Source organism: Gossypium arboreum, chromosome 6, assembly GCF_025698485.1.
Source record: "Gossypium arboreum isolate Shixiya-1 chromosome 6, ASM2569848v2, whole genome shotgun sequence".
In the NCBI taxonomy this organism is placed as follows: domain Eukaryota; kingdom Viridiplantae; phylum Streptophyta; class Magnoliopsida; order Malvales; family Malvaceae; genus Gossypium; species Gossypium arboreum.
The window spans coordinates 74,575,921-74,598,200 of record NC_069075.1 but is presented as its reverse complement, the minus strand read 5'-3'; positions in this window follow the sequence as shown (position 1 = coordinate 74,598,200).

Here is a 22,280-nt window from a genome sequence, read left to right as displayed (position 1 = left end):
TTTGGAGTTTTGGTATGTATGTGATTTGAGGTAAGGAAGTGCATATATGAAGTTAACTAGTTAATTGATTTGTGAATGTAAATTTAGTATGATTTGAATTGGCAAAATATGATGTCATAAGTTTTACAGTTCTTGGTATGGAAATAACATAAATTAGGCTTGGTTGAGATTGGTTGGAATGACTATTTATGCCATGTTATATGCCATTTGGTTTGTGTAGGTGATTGAAAGTTTGGGTGAGAAAGATGGCTTGGAAAATAGCCTATTTTTGTCCACACGGGCGTGTGTCTCAGCTGTGTGTGACACACAGTTAGGTGACACGGCCATGTGTCCCCTGGTGTCTATTTAGAAACCAAGTCAGTATGCTCCACAAGGCCCAGCACACGGGCGTGTGACTTGGCCATGTGGCATAAGTCAGTATACCCTACAATTTTGGCATGGCCTAGCAAACAGCCTGGCACATCGGCGTGTGAGGCCATTTCGAAGGGCACACGGGCTGGTCACAAGGGCGTGTGGTTGGGCATGTGTCCCTTGTATTTTGAAAAAAATTTTAAGTTTTCTAAATATTTACTGAGTTTTTAGTTTAGTCCCGAACCACTTCGAATGCATGATTTAAGCCTAGTAGGCTCATATTAGGGACAATGTGATTGATTATGAATGACTTGTATTTGAAATTGATAATTGTATGAGAAATGTATGTTCGGTTAAGTAATAAGTTCAGTAATGCTCCATAACCTTATTTTGGCGACGGATACAGGTTAGGGGTGTTACAGATGATTACTGGGAATTTCTTAGTAGTTATACTACTAATGATAAGGTAATGGCAGAAGAACATCATAGCTGCTCAATTAAGTTCAGATATAGTATTAACTGTTAATATGAGTTATGATGCGAGTTTAGAATCGAGATGCGAGTTCTGATGTGATGACTTTTATCAGGTGAGAAATTTCGAGGATGAAATTTTCATAAGGGGGAGAGTTGTAACAACCCATTTTTCAATGGTGTCAAAAGTAGTGGTATTGAGACTACCAAATCTGACGAGTAAGTTCATAAATATTTTTATTTAATATTTACAAGTCAAATATAGTTTCAATTTGATAATTTATGTTATATAACCAATTTATAAAGTTCAAATGGTAAGACCTTAAGGTCAAGTAGTTTTAGCAAATGAGGTATCGGGACTTCATTTCTATAAATCGAGGCATAAATAATTTTATAAATACTTACAGAATGTCATTAAGGTGGTATTAAAGTTTCGTTGGAAAATTTTAACGTTTCAATAGTTAATTTAGTGAAAAGGAGTAAACCGTAAAAGTTGAAAAAGTCAATCGCTATTAGTTTAAATGTGTTAATTTATTAAAGAATTATAATTTGAGGGACTTAATGGGTAAATTACCCATTCTTAGGTTGTTGGACAGTTAAAGCTTTATGTTCTTTTAATTTTATATGTGATTTATATATTATCATGTTATTATTATATGATAATGATAAAATAAAGAATAAAATGGTTAATAATTTAAAACAAAAGCCATCTTCTTCTTTAACACACCGAATGGCCATGGAAAAAGAAATGGAGAAGCTTTAAGCTTTGGCCTTGCTTTGGAAGATGCATGTAAGTCCATTTTAGCCATGTTTTTAATAATTTGTATGTTTTTGAGATCGTTGCAACTAGGTCCAGTTAGCTTGTACCTTTGATACTGTTAACGATATTGAATATTTCAATTGATGAACCTTGTGATTTTAGATGTTGAAAGAAGAATTTAAGTGTTAGTTGGTATTGAAAAGTATTTTGTTAAGTGATTTTTGATGAATTTACTGATTAGGGACTTGTTGAAATAGTAAAAATACAAGGATTCGATGTGAAATTCTTACAAATTTCGGCTGTTATGTGTTCTATGAATATTCGATTAATATGAGTTCAGATTAAAAATGTTTAATTTGCATGTTTTAGGCTCAGGGGCTAAATTGAATAAAAGTAATATGTTAGGGGAAATTATGTAAAAATGTCAAAAATACTAAATTGCATAAATTGAATCAAATTATTAATTTAGACCAGGATCGAGTGGAAAATCGAGGAGAATGGAGAATTATCAAAATGCCCCTGTACTTTGATATTTCTGCAATTTAGCCAACTTCGTATGTAAAATTGAATGTTAATATATGATTCTATTGAAAATCAATATATATAAATGTTATTATACAATTTATCATGTCATGAAACAATGTAAATCCAATGACATACGGCGATTATCGAGCCTAGTTTGAACCTTAAGAATTCGTAGGATGCAAATGACATGTCATTATGGTTTACCATGTTTCAGGTGTTGGTCTTGAATGTCCTACCGGTGGCTGAGTTCTAGCATTTGTTGTAGATACTCAACAGCTTGTGAAGCAGCACCATGTAGCTACGTTTCTGTAACACCCCTCACCGATATTCAATGTCGAAATAGGGTTACGAAGCATTACCGAACTTATCATACATTTAAACATACATTTCACATACAAATTAATTAATTCAAATACAATTCAATCACAACCAATCATATTGTCCCTAATACGAGCCTACTAGACCCTAAACATGCATTGGGAGTGGTTCGGGACTAAACCAACAACTTTGGAAACTTATAGAACACTTAGAAAATTTTTCTCAAAAACAAGGGACACACGCCCGTGTAGCCCGTCCGTGTGGACATTTGAAATAAAAGCACATGTCCGTGTCCCAATCCGTGTCTAACCTCGTGTAACGCTCTGACTTGGGTCACACGGCCAACACACACGCCCGTGTCGCTAGCCCGTGTGCCCTAAAAATGGCCATGCACGCCCATGTGCTAGGCCGTGGCAAACCTATAGGGTATACTGACTTATGCCACACGGCCAAGTCACACGCGTGTGTGTGAGGCAGTGTGGAGCATACTGACTTGGTTTCTACTTCAACACCAAGGGACACACGGCTGTGTACATGACTGTGTATCACACATGGCTGAGACACATGCCCGTGTCTCTGCCTGTGTGGACAAAAATAGGCTATTTACCAAGCCATTTTGCCACCCAAATCTTCATATACCTACATTAACATAATTGTCACAAAACATAGCACATATAGGCATTAAAGCAACCTCAACCAAGCATCATTTATACCATTTCAAAATCAACAATATACAAGACACACAATACCAAATTATGCCATTCAAAGTCATACTAAAACTTACTTTCATAGTTCATCAACAATGACCAATCTCAAATATGCATTAATGTCTAGATTCACTAGCATACCAATATTCATAACTCAACCATTTACTATCCATAACATCTATTATCAACCATCATCACATATCTATTAACCAACATATCTCACAAACCATACACAAATATATACATGATTCAAACATACCAAAATAAGTCAACTCATATGGCAATATACAATTAGGAGATTTACAAGCCAATTTAAATGGCTACATTTATCATCAACTCATGTACCAAATTAACCAATATCCCTATACATGCCATATACTCAAAATACTTAATTTCAAAAGTACCAAACTGATAATAGGATAGTGTAACACCCCTTACCCATATTCAACACCGGAACAGGGTTACGAAGCATTACCGTACTTATAACACATTTAAACATCCTTTTTCCATACATTTAATCAATACATACAATCATCATTCAATATCAACCATTTTGTACATAATACGAGCCTATGAGGCCTCAAACATGCTTTGAAAGTGGTTTGGGACTAAACCAATAAATTAAGAAACTTTCACGAAAATTTGAAAATTTTTCTCAACACAGGGGACACACGCTCGTGTGGCCCTGCTGTGTGTCTCACTCGGCCACCAGACACACCCATGTCACAGGCCATGTGGACATTCGAAATGGGAGCATATGGTCATGTCCCAACCCATGTCTGACCCCATGTAACTCTCTGACTTGGGTAAACGGCCAACACACACGCCCGTGTGGCTAGCTCGTGTTCCCTAATAATAGCCATACATGCCCACGTTCCAAGTCGTGTGCTAGGCTATGCCAAATTTGTAAGGTATACTGACTTATGCCACACGGCCAAGTCACATGCCCGTGTTGTAAGGCTGTGTGAAGCATACTGACTTAATTTCAAAATCAACACCAGGGGACACACAACTGTGTACTTGACCGTGTGTCACACGGCTGAGACACATGCCCCTGTCTCTGCCTGTGTGGACAAAAATAGGCTATTTACCAAGCCATTTTGCCACTAAAATTTAGGTACGCCTACACTTCTCAAAATAGCACACAATATTGCATTAACAGACATATATTTCAATTCCAAACAAGCATGATTTATACCACATATTGCCAACTAATTTCATCCAATCTTTGTTTTCTAAAAACATCAAAATGACCATTTACAAATTTGCATTATTATGCTCAATTCCACAAACATACCAATTCACAAATCATCACCTATTGACATTCAAAATTTCCTAATATCAATGAGTATCATGAATCCACCTCAATCACACAACATAGGTCAATTACCAACACAAAACAAAAGCCTGTTGCACACTTATATAAATCATCAAATTCACCATCCTAAGCCAACTCACATGACTATATATATACAATCCAAAACATATACATTTACAAGCCAATTCAAATGGCCAAAATCATTACCATAACATAACCAAAATGACTCAAAGTCCCTATACATGTCATATGCTTAAATACCAAAGTTCATAGATACCAAAAGATAGGTGGATAGTGTGACGATGTGTCTGACAATACCCGAATCTGAGCTAGCTTTGAGTTCACTATAAAACATAGAAAAATAAACAAAGTAAGCTATAAAGCTTTGTAAGCTCGTATGACATAAATTTGATATAATCATAACACATAATTCAACCATTGTGAATCAACTAACAAACCTTTCAATAACTCATTCACAAAACTATATACTTTCTTCACCATTTCTTCGATTCAAAGCTAATATGGTTTATGCACATACATGTACCATCTCGTACTAATCTCATACACATTCTCATCTTTCATTTATCTGTAGAACCATTTGGAATAGAAGTCGGATACTCAAGGTTTTCACACGATAAGTACCTATACCATGGCCCAAAGCCAAATCAAGGTAACTTACCTCCAAAGTCCTGATATCATGGCCCGAAGAAAAATCAGCCGATATGCATGATCCGAAGCCAATCGATATAACTCGCACCCAAAATGCTATATCATTGCCCTAAACCAACTCACTGTATCCCCTAATGACATGTCACTAGTATCCTAAACTATTTCTAAGGTTCAACCAAGATTCCAATTGTCGAATCATTTCCAAACTTATCCGTAGTCACATAATAGCAATTTTTGATGTATCAAAGCATATAGAATATATTTGAAATAAAATTATAACATACGAACTTACCTCGGATGTATAAACAACGAAATTATCGATTAATTAAATACTTTACCTTTTCCCCGATCCAAGTCCGTATTTCTCCTTTATTTATCTAAATATATTCAAAATTAACTCATTTAATCATCTACTCATTCAATTTAGACCCAAACACACTTTAAAACACATTTACACTTTTGCCCCTAATATTTCACATTTTCACAATTTAGTCCTTATTTCATAAAATCACAAATGATTGAAATTCAAAATATACCCATGCTGGTCGAATTACTATTATACCCCTAACAACCCATATTTCTCATTTATTTCACATTTTAACCACTAACTTTACACATTTCTCAATTTAATCCCTATTTTTCATTTTCACTAAAAACCACTTAACTAAACTTGTATATCTATCAACAAGCATTCATAATCTATTAAGAAACTTCAAAATACATATGTATTCATCAATGGCATCATTCAAAATCATTAAAAACGAAACAAAAACGTACCTTTATAGAGAATGAAAGCTTGGCCAAATGAACCCCAAAGAAATGGCTTTTCTTCTTTGCTATGAATGGTTGAAGATGATGATATTAGATAATGGTTTCATTTTGTGTTATTTATTTTAACTTAATTAACCTAATTACCTTTTTAACCTTAATAATAACCTTCAAAATACTTTAATACATGTCCATATATGTCCATTCATTACATTAATGGTCTAATTACAACATAAGAACCTTAACTTTAAGATTCTATAGCTATTAGATACTTTTAGCTAATAGAACTCTATTTTTACACTTTACGATTTAGTCCTTTTTATCATATTAACTAACCAAGCGATAAAATTTCTTAATGAAATTTTCATACAAACATATTTTCATGTTGTAAACATTAAAATAATAACAAAATAATAATTTTGATTTCATATTTGTGGTCTTGAAACCACTGTTCCTATTTGACTAAAAATAAGCTGTTACAACTCTCCCCCATTAAGGATTTTTGTCCCCAAAAATCTTACCATTGAAAAGGTTAGGATACTGTTTTCTCATAGCTTCCTCGGGCTCTAACGTAGCCTCTTCGACATTGTGTCGTTGCCACAAAACTTTCACCAAAGCTATGCGTTTATTTCTCAACTCTTTAACCTCACGTGTTAGAATTCTGATCGGTTCTTCGTTGTACATCATATCAGGTTGAATTTCGATCTCCGACAGAGAAATCAAATGGGATGGATCAGATCTATATCGGCGTGACATCGATACATGAAACACGTTGTGAATCTTTTCTAACTCAATAGGTAACGCTAGCTGATATGTCACTGACCTTATTCGTTCAATGAGCTCATACGGTCTGATGAATCGCGGACTCAATTTGCCTTTGCGACCGAAACAAAGTATATTCTTCCATGGAGATACTTTCAAAAACACGTTATCACTGATCTAAAATTCAATATCTTTTTGTTTCAAATTCGCATACGTTATTTGACGATCTGAAGCTACTTTCAAACAGTCGCGAATTACTTTCACTTTCTCTTCGGTTTCTCTAACCAAATCAACCCTGTGAATCTATTTATCGCTAAGCTTGGTCCAGTACAATGGAGTTCGACATTTACGAAAATATGAAGCTTCATACGGTGCCATTTTTATACTCAATTGAAAACTGTTATTATATGCAAATTCAAACAATGGCAAATTTCTCCCAATTACCTTCGAACTCTAAAACACAACATCGAAGCATATCTTCAAGAACCTGAATTACTCTTTTAGATTGACCGTTGATTTGCGGATGAAAAGTTTTACTAAAATTAAACTTTGTACCCAAAGCTTCTTTCAATTTCTTCCAAAATCATGATGTAAATCTCAGATCTCCATCTGAAATAATCAAAACTGGTACCCCATGCAATCTAACGATTTGAGAAATGTATAACTCAGCCAATTTATCAAGTGAATAATTAATACATACCGGGATGAAATGTGTAGATTTTGTCAGTCGATCAACGACAACCCAAATTGCATCTTTCTTCTTCGGAGATAGGGGTAATCCCAATACAAAATCTATAGTCACTCCATCCCATTTCCACCCCGATATTATCACAGGCTGAAACAATCTTAAAGGCACTTGATGTTCGGCTATCACTTGCTGACAAATCAACACTTCATACAAACTCAGAAATGTCTCGTTTCATACCTGACCACCAATACCATTGTTTCAAATCATTGTACAATTTAGTAATTCCAGGGTGAACAGATAGGCATCCATTGTGTGCTTCATGCAAAATGTTTTGAATCAACTCTGGATTTTTCGGTACGCAAATTTTGTTTTGAAACATCAAACAATCATTGGATCTGATTTGGTACTCTGAATCACTAGTCGACTCTCATTGCACTCTTTTAGCTTGCAATTCACTATCACCTATCTGAACTTCACAAATTTTCTATAAAAATACTGGTTTAGCTTTTATCTCAGCTAAAATTGAGCCATTATCAAATAATATCAATTGTGTATTCATTTCTCTCAAAGCAAACAATGATTTTCTACTCAAAGCGTCTGTGACTACATTCGCTTTCCCTGGATGATAATCGATTATTAAGTCATAATTTTTTAGTAGCTCAAGCCATCTCCGTTGTCGTAAATTCAAATATTTCTGAATCATAATATACTTTAAGTTTTTATGGTCAATAAAGATGTGACATTTTTCAATGCACAAATGATGACGCCAAATTTTTAATGCAAAAACAATAGTGGCCAATTCTTAATGGTGTGTCGGATAATTCCTTTCATGTGACTTCAATTGTTTGGAAGCATAGGCTATCACTTTTTCCTCTTGCATCAACACGTAACCCATACCGTTCAATGACTCATCGCTGTAAATCACAAATTCTTTACCTGATTCAGGTTAAAGCTACACTGGTGCCTCAATTAACAACGCTTTCAACTGATCAAAACTTTGTTGACATTTCTCAGACCATTCAAACTTTACGTTTTTTGTAACAGTCTGGTCATCAGTGTAACAACCCAAATTCGACCTTAATCGGAATGGTGGTTCTGGGACCCCAAATCCGAGTAAAAAAATAAAAAAATTAAAAATAAAAATAAAAATATATTTTTTATTTATTTCATGTTTATCATATGTGAATTTGTATGTGTGAAAATTCCGTATAAAAATTTTATTGTCTGAGTGCCCGATTTAATAAAAAGGGCTTAATAGCATAAGATGGAAATTTGAGGGTTAAATGTGTAATGGCTGAATTGTGGTTATTTTCTTTTTTTTTTATATGGAGCAGTTATGTTGGAATTAGTCCACTATTGAGGGTTGGCCGAATGTACCCTTATTGTATAGGGTTATATTATTTTTATTTCAAGGTTAAAGATGTAAAACATGTTAAAAGCTAGTTTATAATATAATAAACATAAGAAATTAATAAAAGAAAAGAAAGCCATACATCCTTGCCTTGTTCATGCCGAATGATTGAGAAAGAAAGAAGAAATATGCTTCGAGGATTTAGGCAATGTAGCAAGCTAAAAATTTAAGGTAAATTTCATGTAGTTTTTGTTAATTTTTAATAGATGTGTGATCCTTGTTTAATTAGTGTTAAAGCCCATGTTGAAATTTTGATTTCGGTTGAGGTATGTCCATTCAGTCATAGAGGAAATTGAATTAAATTTAGTTGTTTGTCTTAATTAAGGGGAGAAATTTATGAATCTATAATTATAAGTGACTAAATGGTAAAATAATGAGTTGGAGGGACTTGTATGTGAAGAGATGGCATTCGGTTAAGAGCATCTTTGACAAATTTGGTTCTTGTTATTTTGCATGAACTTAGATTAATTTGTAAGGACTTGAAAATACTAAGGAATATTCGGATGAAGTGAAATAGATAGAATGTTGAGTAATTACATGTTAAGGATGTTAAGGCTTAATTGTTAATGTCCGAATTCTATAAAGGGGGCTGTTATGCAAATTAATTTTAAGTTGTGTTATTTTATATATATATATATAATATAATCTATGGGGTAATGTTAAGTGGATCAATTGATCGATTAAATAGTTGCTTTACTTTAAGTCAAGCTCAAGACCCAAAGAACCAAGATTTGGATCGGGAAAGGTGAAGTTAGCCGAGTAGTCGACACTATTGTACGAAGTTGTCGAGGTAAGTTCTTAAGTAATTTAAATTCAATTCGGTATGCTTAGAATTTAAATAAACATAGTAAGGTAAAATGCTTGATTATATAGATGTATAAATATAATGTGATGGATATATGTTTGGAGAAATGATTAGAGCCGAATGTGGCTAAATTATTAATCCGAAATAGACATAGAAATATAATGTGCTACATGTGTGTTTGAATAAATAAATTGAGCCGAATATGGCTATACTTTTTGAATTGAAATAGACATTGAGACAAGGTGCGAAGGTATTTTTAAATGAAAGGATTGATGAAATTGATGTGTATCAAAGTAGTTGTGTTATGACTCATACTATGTGTAATCTTAGCAATGAGCTAAGTAGTGAATGATTGTAACATCGGGCTAAAAGCCTAGCAGGCATATTGTCGGTGATATGATCCAGGTTATAATTCTAGCAGGCTACATGCTGGTATGATTTTTCGTGACTAAGAATTGATATGTTATTGAACAAGTTAAAAATGAGTGTAAAGCCAAGTATGAGTTAAATTGTTATTAATTCGTAATAAGGTACGCATGTGAATAGTTATGAGAATTTTTGTATGTAATTTATGATTGAATGATGGCTATGATTTAAATGATATTGATTTGGTATATCCAATTGAAGGTAAGTTATATTGAATTGGTGAAACATATAAGCCTATATTGAGTTGATATATTTGTTTATGTGGGGAATTGAATAGAAATTGCATATTCGGTCATATGAAGTGTTTCGTTTACTTAAAGGATTGAATTTCATGTAAGGATATCCGTATAAATATATGTATATATATGGTGAATTGTATATATTTGGCCACATATGTAAGTAATTATGTGATGGTATAATTGACTTTGAGTACTCGATAAAGTTAACTCAATTGGATTAATGTACGTCGTTAATGTTTAATTCGGCTACTATGAAATGAAAGTAAGATAGAGATATGTTTGTATGGCCAAATGGTAAGTATAAATTGAAAGTAATATAGTTAGCATGTATATAGCTGAATGGCAGGTATGAACCAGTTTGATATTTACTCAATATAAAGATTATTATGTGAACTAGTTAAGTATATTCGGCCTTGTGAATAGTATTGAATGAGTCTTAATTGTATGCATATGTGATAATGTGTATTTGGTTATGTAGCTAATTTATGTATGTGAAAATATATGGTATTACATGAATTTATATATTTGAATGTATGTGAACTAGATTTAATAACTACTTGGCTTTAGAAGTTAAAATATAATATGTTAATTTTGGCCACATGAACATGCGGTCTTAGTTATATATGTGCAAATTTAGTTAATGGGATGTTATATTAAAATTAAACTAAAGATGACATTGAACATTTACTATTTCTTTGTATTCGCCCATAGGTAAACATTTATGTGATGATATAAATGAGATGGTATAAATGATTACATAGGTAAACATTTATGTGATGTAAAGTTGGGTATTGAACATTCTATAATAGTATATGATTGAGTAAAAGTATAACGTCATTGATAAAATTTGTTTATTTTGAAATGTTAAAATTATTAATTCAAACTACAGGCCAGTAGGCTATGTGTTGTTATGAATTCAAATTGATACTTAACAGGCTTAAAGCCGGTGAGTTATAAAGAATTGACGTTTACGAGTTTTGATGCTGAAGTGTTTTATGGATATGAACAATAAGCTAAAGGGAACATGTATGTTTTAGCAAGTTTATGTTTGTGTTATAATGTAAATTAGTTATTAAGATTATAGTGCAAATTTCATGAGATGAAAAGAAAAATTGTAACATTTACGTAATTAAGTATTAAGTCTTAAATGTTTATGAGCATGTGATTAATTGAATTATGGTTATATTTTATACATGTAAATTCGGTGATGGTAGGAATATAATTAAATAACTTCTGATGCAAGAGTTTCTAACTTTGAAATTAAAAGTTTATTGATAATGTACATGAATATATTCGGCGAAATGAAAGTGTTTAATATAAAAGCATGATATGTATTTTATATATATATATATACATGAATGGAAGTTATTAAATTGTATTTGTATAATATTACGAACGCATGGAATTAAGTTGGATATTTGAGTTGATAGATATTCAAAGTTATGTTAGTATATAGAGTATTGTTTTGCTTAAGGCTTACTAACCTAAGTTAGCTTACTGTGTGTATAATTGTCTTTTTCTTTGTAGATATTGAACCCAACTTGCGAGTTTCAAAGTCGTCAGAGGAGCTTAACACACTATCGACCACCTTTGGTATTTATAAAAGTTACGTTTTGAACCTATGGCATGTATAGGCTAGAGTGTGTCATGAATTGTGGTAATTCAGTTTGTATAATTGGGCCATGCGATAATGGCTTACTATTCAGTTGTGTTAGATTTTACGTCTTGATTAAGTGATGTTGTATGATGTATTTGTATGTGGTTTGATGGTTAGGCTATGAATTATAAATAGAAATGAATTATGCTTAATGGTGTTTGATGTATAATAAGAAGAATAAAAATGAAAGTAGGTATTTGTTAAAACGTATATAAATATAATTAGCATGTTTAAAATTTGGCATTGGAAATTGGAATTGACTACTTGAATAGTGATTCAAGTTATAAGGAATCATAATTGTTATATGCGAATTCCATAAAATATAATTTGTCTTTTGATATATTAAAGTTCTAATAATTATTTCATATGTATATCCACGAATGTCTAGATGTTGTGTTATGTTAGGTAATACCTTATAACCCATTCCTACAATATGTCCGGGTTTAGGGTGTTACAATCGGTGTCACAATCATCGAGAACCCTTTAACGAAACGTCGATAATAACTAGCTAATCCCAGAAAGCTTCTAACCTCGGATACATTTCTAGGTGGTTTCCAGTCAATAGCTGCAGAAATCTTGCTCGGATCAACTCGAATGTCATCGCAGAAACAATATGTCCCAAAAATCTAACTTTCCGGAGCCAAAACTTACACTTACTTAACTTAGCATACAATTGCTTATCTCTCAAGGTTTGCAACACAATCCTCAAGTGCTCGGCGTGCTCAGACTCATCTCGTGAATAGATCAGAATGTCATTGATGAGCGCAACAACAAATCTATTAAATACGGTCTAAAGATCCGATTCATCAAAGCCATAAAAATGGCAGGAGCATTAGTTAATCCAAAAGGCATAAAAAGAAATTCATAATCTCCGTACCTCATTCTAAATGCAATTTTTGATGCATCTAAGTCCTTAACTCTCAACTGATAATAACCCGATCTCAAATTAATCTTTGAAAACACTGTTGCTCCTTTCAACTGATCAAACAAATCATCTATTCTCGGTAACATATACTTGTTCTTTATTGTAACCTTGTTGAACTGTCGATAGTCGATACACATTCTCATTGACCTGTCTTTCTTCTTTACAAACAATACTAGCTTACCCTAGAGCAAAAAACTCGGTCGTGCAAAACCTCTATCTGTTAACTCTTGCAATTGAGCTTTCAACTCTATCGGAGCCATTTTGTACGGAGATATAGATATCAAAGATGCTCCCAGTACCAATTCAACAGCAAACTCAACCTATCTGACCGGTGGTAACCCAGGAAAATCTTCTGGAAATACATTCTGATACTCACAAACTACAAGCACTGATTCAATCTTTTTTTTAGTCACTTTGGTATCTAAAACATATGCTAGGTACACGCCATAACCTTTTTTCACATATCTCTGAGCAGACATCAATGAAATCACTATAGACAATACACCCAACTCATCAAATTCAATCCAAAGAATTTCATTATTCTGACATCTCAATTTGATAGTCTTTCTTTTACAATTTACAATGGCATCATGCAGAGTCAACCAATCCATACCACGAATCACATTAAACTTATCAAATGGTAAAATCCTCAAATCAGCCAGAAAACAGTAACCCCGAGTCATTAAAGGACAATTCTTGCATACTTTTTCAACTAGAACATACTTGCTTAAGGGGTTCGATACTTTAATTACAAATTCTTTAGACTCAACAAGCAATTTCTTACTAGACACTAAATTCTCACAAACATACGAATGTGTCGATCTAAGATCAATTAAAGCAATCGCATTAGTGTCATAAAGAGAAAATGTACCGGTGATAACATCTGGCGATGAGCTTCTTCTCGAGCACAAATAGCGTAAGCTCTGGCTGGTGCTCTAGCTTCAGATCTCATAGGTGAATCCCTAGTCACACTTCTACCACTAGACATATTCCTCGTATTTCTCAATGATTTCCCTCTCGCAGTCGTATTACTCGGTTTTGCATTCTAAAATTTATCTTTATAGGATAACTCTGGGCAATCTCGAATAAAGTGATCTGACATGCCACATTTGAAACAAGCTTTAACACTCTTATTCCAGCACTCTCCAAAATGACATCTCCCACACTGTTGACACTCAGGTTTGTTGTTCCTTACACTGCCAACGCTTGAGACGGAAGTTGCTTGAGCTTTAGAACTCACATGTTGATTTCCATGATCTCTATTCTGATATCCCACTGATGTATTTCGTCGACTATATAAATCTCAAAATTTCTTTGATGAAGAATGATAAGGTTCATTCATCGGTCTTTTTCTCGAATCTCTAGCCTCTGAATCAGCTTTCTTCTTTTCTTGGCTAAAATCTTCAGCTTTGCAACCCCTGTCAACCAAAACAACAAATTCTTTCAAATCTAGAATCTCGACCAGAAGTTTAATATCTTCATTCAACCCGTCAACAAACCGCTTACACATAATCTCTTCGGTAGAAACATACTCCCGAGTATATTTACTCAACCGTATAGAATGAAATTATCACATACGAATTTACCTCGAGTATGAAAACGGCACAATGAATCAATTATTCTGTAACACCTCTTACCCGTATCCAAGGTCAGAATTGGGTACGAGGCATTACGGACATAACTGTAAACAAATATGTAAATCCGAGCATAAAATTTTATTCGTTTTAAAAACGTTCATACATATGCAAGATGTCCCCTAAACGGGCCTATGAGGCCCAAAACATACTTTGAGAGTGGATAGGAACTAGAATAGATACTTTAGAAGGATTCAGGAAAAATTAGGAAAATTTTTCAAGAAATAGAGTCACATGCCCGTGTGGGCATAGGGACACGCCCGTGTGCCCAGGACACGCCCATGTCCTCAGGCCGTGTAACTCTCTAACTATGACGTCAGCAAACAAAATTTAAGCACATGGCCAAGCCATACAACCGTGTGCTGAGTCGTGTCATTCACACGGCTGAGACACATGGCCGTGTCTCTACCCATGTGGCTAACACTTAGGCTATTTTCCAAGCCTTTTGTTACTATTAATCCCTCACATCTTCACACACATCAAAATTATACATCATGGCATCATTTTAATGATTTAGCATACTTCACTAAGTTGTATTCTTAACTTTAACATGCTATCATTCACAAGTTTCACATATTCATATAATATCTATTCTAGACACAATAATCCATATTCATTGACCTTGTCAAGTGACCTTATTTAAACATTAAGCGTTCATGTTCAATCATCATCGTCTTATTTGTAACAACCCGATTTAGGGCCAAAACGGAACAGTGGTTTTGAAACCACAAATCTAAGATAGAAATAATTATTTTATTATCATTTTAAGGTCTATGGCATGATTTCATGATTGTGTGAAAATTTTATTTGGAAATTTTATCGATAGAGGGTCCAATTTGATATTTAGGACTAAATTGCAAAAGTTGTAAAATGTGTGTTCTAGTTCACAAAGGTACTAAGTACTTGTGAGTAATGGGTTTTTAAAGTGGAGGTCCTTGGATAGTAATTATACCATTATACTATTTTGGACAAAAATACCTAAAGGAAGATAAAACACCATAGTTTTTAATGAAGGGCAATTTAGTCATTTAGTAAATAAAATAATAAAATGGGAAGACAAAGCCAAAATTGGTATCATCTTCACCAAGCTTGGCCTAAACTCTCATAAACACCATAGCTAGGGTTTTTTCCAAGCTTTCAAGCTCAATAGTAAGTGCATTCAAGCCCTGTTCTTAATGTTCTTTACATTTTTGAAATCCTCGTAGCTCGGTTTACCTATTTCTACCATTATTTCGAGTTAGGGTTTATGTTTAAAAATTTACCCATAATTGATATGCATGTATTTTGATATTTGGTGGTAGAATATGAATGTTTGAAGTTAGGACAACGATCATTTCTAAGCGATTTTTAGCGAAAATGAGCAAAACGGTATAATCGGTAAAAATACCTAATGTTCATAAGTGCATGTTAGAGTGAGAATTTGATGTTGTCATAGAAGAGAAAAATTTTTAGCATGTCATAAAACATAAGAATAAGGGCTGAAATTAAATTCCCGAGCCTAGGGACAAAATCATAATTTTGTAAAAGTTAGGGGGCAAAAATGTAATTTTTCCATAATATGATTTTTGGATTGAAATAGATAGTATGAGTGTTAAATGAGTTAAATGTGTTTTTGTCGATCAAGAAAGGCGTGGAATCGACCTCGAACGAGGGAAGGAAAAGATTTTGGACTAAATTGCAAAATTTTTATATTTTGCACCGAGGTAAGTTTGTATGTAAATAATACATTATCTTTATTTATGCTTATATATTTCAGCATATTTTATATATTTTAGCTGATTTTGTATCATAATCGACTATTGGAAGAATGGAAATAAGTAATAGAGAGAGAAATCCTGTTGAACCTTCAGAAAAATTGGATAATACAGATGGTACGTAGCTAGGTCACATGTATGGTGCTGAGTGCACATCATGTGTACAAGAGAGCTACGAGGTACTATGTGGTAGCTAGGTCACATGTGTGATACGGGATGTATACCATGTAGACAAGAAAGCTACGGGATAGGATAAATGTAGCTAGGTCGCATGTGTGATTCCAAGTGAGGGACACCATGTAGACAAGAGAGCGATGAGATAAACTGGCTAGGTCACATGGGTCATACTAAGTGTTCACCATGTGTACAAGAGAGTCGAACTATATGAAATATGATGGGTGGAGCTATGCGCTGAAACCACCAAGTATCGAGGATTGGTCCCAAGTGTTCAATGGGATAATTTTATGGTGACATTGTAATCATGGACCTATACTTGTGATGTATGATATGCATGTTAAAATGAGATTAATGCAAAGAAAGTGTGAAAGAGTGAATTAGCAGTAAAACTGTTTTAGACAGTTGCAATGACATAAATTTGAAAAATCATCAAAACTATTAGAAATTTAATTAGAGGCTGAATGAGATATGAAATTAAATCTTAATGAGTCTATTTTCATGTAAAAGAAACAGAGCAAGTAAAGGAATTCTATATTTTGAGATATTTATATTTTTGTGAGATTTGTTCAAAATGACTACGTGATCCCCTATTTTGACTTTGAAAAATAATTAAAAATTTTACAAAAAAAATTAATAAATATAATTTATATGCCTAGATTCTTTATTGAGACTAGTTTTAAAAGAAACAAATTGTATGGCTATGTGACTTTTGTACTGGGAAAAAATCAATTTGTAGTGAACAGAGGTCAGATCAGTCAAGCTGTATAATAAGGGAAACTTTAACTAATAACTATACTAATTGGCAGGACCAAAAATTCTAGAAAACTTTTAGTAAGAAGTAATATGAGTCTAGTTTTAGGAAAATTTTACGGATTTGAATTTCGAGTTTCGTAACTTGAGTTATGATTTATTCAGTGAACATAATGCAGGAGAGATAGCTTGACCAAATTGGAGTAAATAGTAAAATTAAAAATAGATATACTTGATTTATTTTGTAAACATATTAGATTCCTTATTTATTATTTATATACTTACTTACTAAGCTATAAGCTTACTTTCTTTTCTCTCTTCTGTCTTATAGTGTCATCCAGCAAGCACAGGAGTTAGAGATCGTTGAAGATCTGCCCGCACTATCAGTACTTTTGGTATTAGAACTAAACAGTTTGAATTATAGCATGTATAGTAGGCTTAGTTATTTTGTTACGTGTCATAATTGCCTAGGTTTAAAATATTGGTTATAGTATTTGACCGATTATTTTGTACAAAGCCATTGAAGTTGGCTAATATTGTTAAAGGCATATGTTATAATGATTCATGATCTAATTAGATGCCATATTTTTGTGTCAGTTGTATATAATGGTATGTGTTATGTTTTGGTAATACCTCGTACCCTATTTCGGCATCGGATACGGGTAAGGGGTGTTACATTTAGTGGTATCAGAGCTATGGTTTAGTCGGTTCTCGGACTAATATAGTGTGTGTAAAAGTCTATGTAACACCCCGAACCCGTGACCGTCGCCGGTGTCGGACACGAGGGGTTAATGGGCCAAATCTTCTCAAGGTACCAACCAATTTGGCATTTCCAGACAGGCTGGAAAACTGCGTCACTGTCGCTATAAAAATCATATCTCGAGTTTCGAAACTCGGAAACTGATTCCGTAAATTTTCCCTGAATTTAGACTCATATATCTATCCATGGATTTATTTCTAGAATTTTTGGTTGGGCCAATTGGTACAGTTTATTAGTTAAAGTCACCAATGTTACAGAAGTCGACTACACTGACCTTCGCACGTTAAAACTTGAATATCTCTCTGTACAGGGATTTAATACTGGTGCCGTTTATTTCTAATGAAACTAGACTCAAAATGGAATCTTAAAATATAAGGCATGACTTCTAATTCTTTCTGGATAATTTATAGTAAATTTTCAAAGTCACGACAGGGGACCCAGAAACCGTTCTGGCCCTGTCTCACGAGAACTTTAATATCTCTCAATATACTGCTCATATGGTCGTTTCGTTCCATCCATATTAAACTAGATTCATCAAGGTTCAATTGCATAATTTATTCACTATTTAATTCTACTTCTACTATTTTTAGTGATTTTTCAATCTCACCTCACTGCTGCTGTCCGCAACAGTTACTGCAGTAGACTATGCCAATTTCATGAATCTTTCCTTGGCCTTAATCATCCATCAAACATGACACAAATTATGGCCACCTTATCAAAATTAAAGTTTCTAAGACTCGTGGCTATAGGTTCTAGCATCCCACTCGACGACCACATAGGCCATTTTCACATGGCTTAAAGTTTACAACCCACAGTTCAACAAAATATAATAGCCTATACATGCCAAATGTTCTTCAACAACGAAGACAATACCAAAATATTTCAGCCGGTGTGATGACTTCAACGACGGTTCCGAGCACGCAACAATACGAGTCCAAGAGACCTAAAATGGGTGACAAGAAAACACCGAGTGAGTTTATAACTCAGTAAGTCATAAGCACTTTACAATTATCCATTAGCTAAATTCATCACAAAGTGAAACAATGAAACAAGGCTAGGTACTTCATCCATATCGAAACTATACCATAATTCCTCGGACCTTTCGGTTCAATCTCATATCAAGCCATACATCCACATTTCATATTTATACGATAAGATATTTGAGGCATTTTCACACACTAACTCATTTTCACCACAATCACACAATTGCAATCATCACATAGATTTAAAGCTTACCAAGCTCAACCCCGAGCATGAACATATTGCCTATTCGTCATGAGCTCAAGGTACTTACCCGATTCGCTGTCCGAGATTAACTCGATAATGTCGCACACTCAGTGCCAATTGTAATACAAGAGCATATAGTGAATCCGCACACTTAGTGCTATATATTTTCAGCTCGCACACTTAGTGCTATAGAATCAAACTCGCACACTTAGTGCTGTACAATTTTAAACCCGCACACTTAGTGCCAATCTTGTCACCGTGTCCATTTATACCCGCACACTTAGTGCCGTGACCAATACCTTATGCATTTTGCTGCCTTTATACATTCAACAATGGCATCATTCCATACACATACATTTTCATTTACACATCAATTCATTAAACACAATTGCATATATATTATGATCATTTAAATCAATACCAAATATATGCTTAATGACTTACCTCGGATGTTGTCGCATACGTTTTCAATGGCTATTCAATTACTTTGTCTTTCCCTTGTCCAACTTTGATCCTTTGAGTTCTTGAGCTAGTTCACACAAATTTAACTTATTAAAACCTCATTATGCTAGCTTATGGCGAATATGACAAGGAGTTTAAATGGTCATATGGCCACCCTTTTGCTTGGATACACATTGGTCATGCACATTTTATATTACATCAAGCAATTCAATACAATTCATTCAAGCATCAAGGAAAAGCTAAGGCCCTCAATAGGCTACCTAAGGCCGAATATACACATCAACATATGTATTCGTTCATGTGGCCGAACATACACATTCATGTTAAGGCCGATTTCCACACTTGATACATTCAACAAGTAAGGTCGCTTGTATCGACTTAACACCAATTTGATTCAAGTTCACAACTAGGCTAGTATGCATATATACACTAGTAAATCAAACACTAACATTTGTACTTCACCTTACTAGCACTTCTCATTCAAATGACATGAACAACGAACATAGTTTCCTTTTATTTCCTACCATGGCCAAATGCCATACAACACCATACCATGCATCATTACAAGCTTTACCTTTAGCATGCAAATAACATCCACAAATCCACCTTAGTTGAACCTTAACTCATCTTCATGCCTCACCACCACAACATCAAACATCAAACATCAATGATACCAAGAAGACAACACCCATGGCGAATATCATCCCCATTTCATGGTAAAGGTTTAGACCATGGGTTAGGTGGAACTCAAACTATCAACTAAAACATGCATAAATCTCATGGATAACATCAACATACCTTAGTCTAGCAAACTCCCATGGCTGATTTTCTCAAGCTTCCCCTTTCTTCTTAGTACATTCGGCCAAGCAAGGAGAAAATGAGAGAATGAACATTTTTTTTCTTTCTTTCTTTTTTTTTTTTTCTCATGTACGGCAGGGGGGGAAAAGCATCCACACTCTTTTTTTTTTTTGTTATCATCATTTTCTTTTTCCATTTCTTTAATGCTAACTTTCTTAATTTATTGTTTCCTACATGCATCACTAGTCTAACATGTTGGAGACATGTTTCCACCCATAGTATGGCCGGCCATCATGCTTCATTTTGGCTAATTTGACATGCAAGGACAACACTTTCCCACATGTATTAATAGGCCACCATACATTTGCCTAGCACATTTCTAAATTTTCTCACATAAGTCCTATTTGATAAAAATTAACTTACAATTAACAAAATCCAAACATGAAATTTTCACACATGCATATATACATATAATGAGCATCAATTATGATGGTTAATTATTATTATGACTCGGTTTAGTGGTCCCGAAACCACTTTCCGACTAGGGTCAATTTAGGGATGTCACAACTCTCCCCACTTAAGAAATTTTCGTCCCGAAAATCTTACCGTAAATAGGCTCGGTATCGCTCTTTCATAGAGTCCTCAAGTTCCCAAGTGGCTTCTTCCATTCCGTGTTTATGCCACAACACCTTCACTAACGGGATTTTCCTATTAGCAACTCTTTTACTTCACGCCTCATAATGCGAACCTGTTCCTCTTCATAGCTCAAATTAGGTGAATCTCAATCTCGGATGGAGCAATTACGTGCGATGGATCGACCTATATCATCGAAGCATCGAGACATGAAAAGCGTTGTGAATCCTTTCGAGCTCGGGGGCAAAATTAATCGATATGCGACTGGCCCAACTCGTTCGGATACTTCATATGGCCCGATGAACCTCGGACTCAATTTGCCCTTACGACCAAATCTAAGCACCTTCTTCCAAGGTGAAACTTTGAGAAAGACCTTGTCTCCAACCCGATATTCAATATCTTTTCTTTTCAAATCCGCATACGACTTTTGGCGATCCGGCGACTTTCAAACTTTCACGAATTACTCGAACTCTTTGCTCGGCATCCTTAACCAAATCAACCTCAAGAATTTACCTTCACTAAGTTCACCGAATAATGGGGTACGGCATTTACGACCGTATAAATCCTCGTAAGCGCCATCTTAATACTTGATTGAAAGCTATTGTTGTGCGAATTCAATCAAAGGCGATACTGCTCCCATGAACCACTAAACTCAAGGATACAACATCTCAACATATCCTCGAGTATTTGAATTATCCGTTCGGATTGACCATCGGTTTGGGGGTGAAAGGCGGTGCTGAAATGCAACTTGGTACCCAAAGCTTCTTGCAACTTCTTCCAAAATCGCGAGGTAAATCTCGGATCTCTATCCGACACGATGGAAATAGGCACCCCGTGTAATCTCACAATCTGAGAAACGTACAATTCGGCTAGTTTGTCCATTGAAAAATCCGTGCGTGCGGGATAAACCGAAGTGACTTAGTCGATCTATCGACAACGACCCAAATCGCATCCTTCTTACTCATTGACAATGGCGGTCCGGATACAAAGTCCATTGTGACTCGATCCCATTTCCACTCGGGTATCGTGATCGGTGAAGTAATCTCAAGGCACTTGATGTTCCGCTTTCACTTGTTAACATATTAAACATCTCAAACAAAATCGAGATGTCTCGTTTCATACCATGCCACCAAAACCGACGTTTCAAATCGTTGTACATCTTCGTACTCCGGGTGGATTGCCATTCGGCTACAATGGGCTTCGTTCAAAATTATTGGAATAAGTTCAATTCTTTGGAACACACAGACGACTTCGAACCTCAAACAATCGTCATCATCGATTTGAA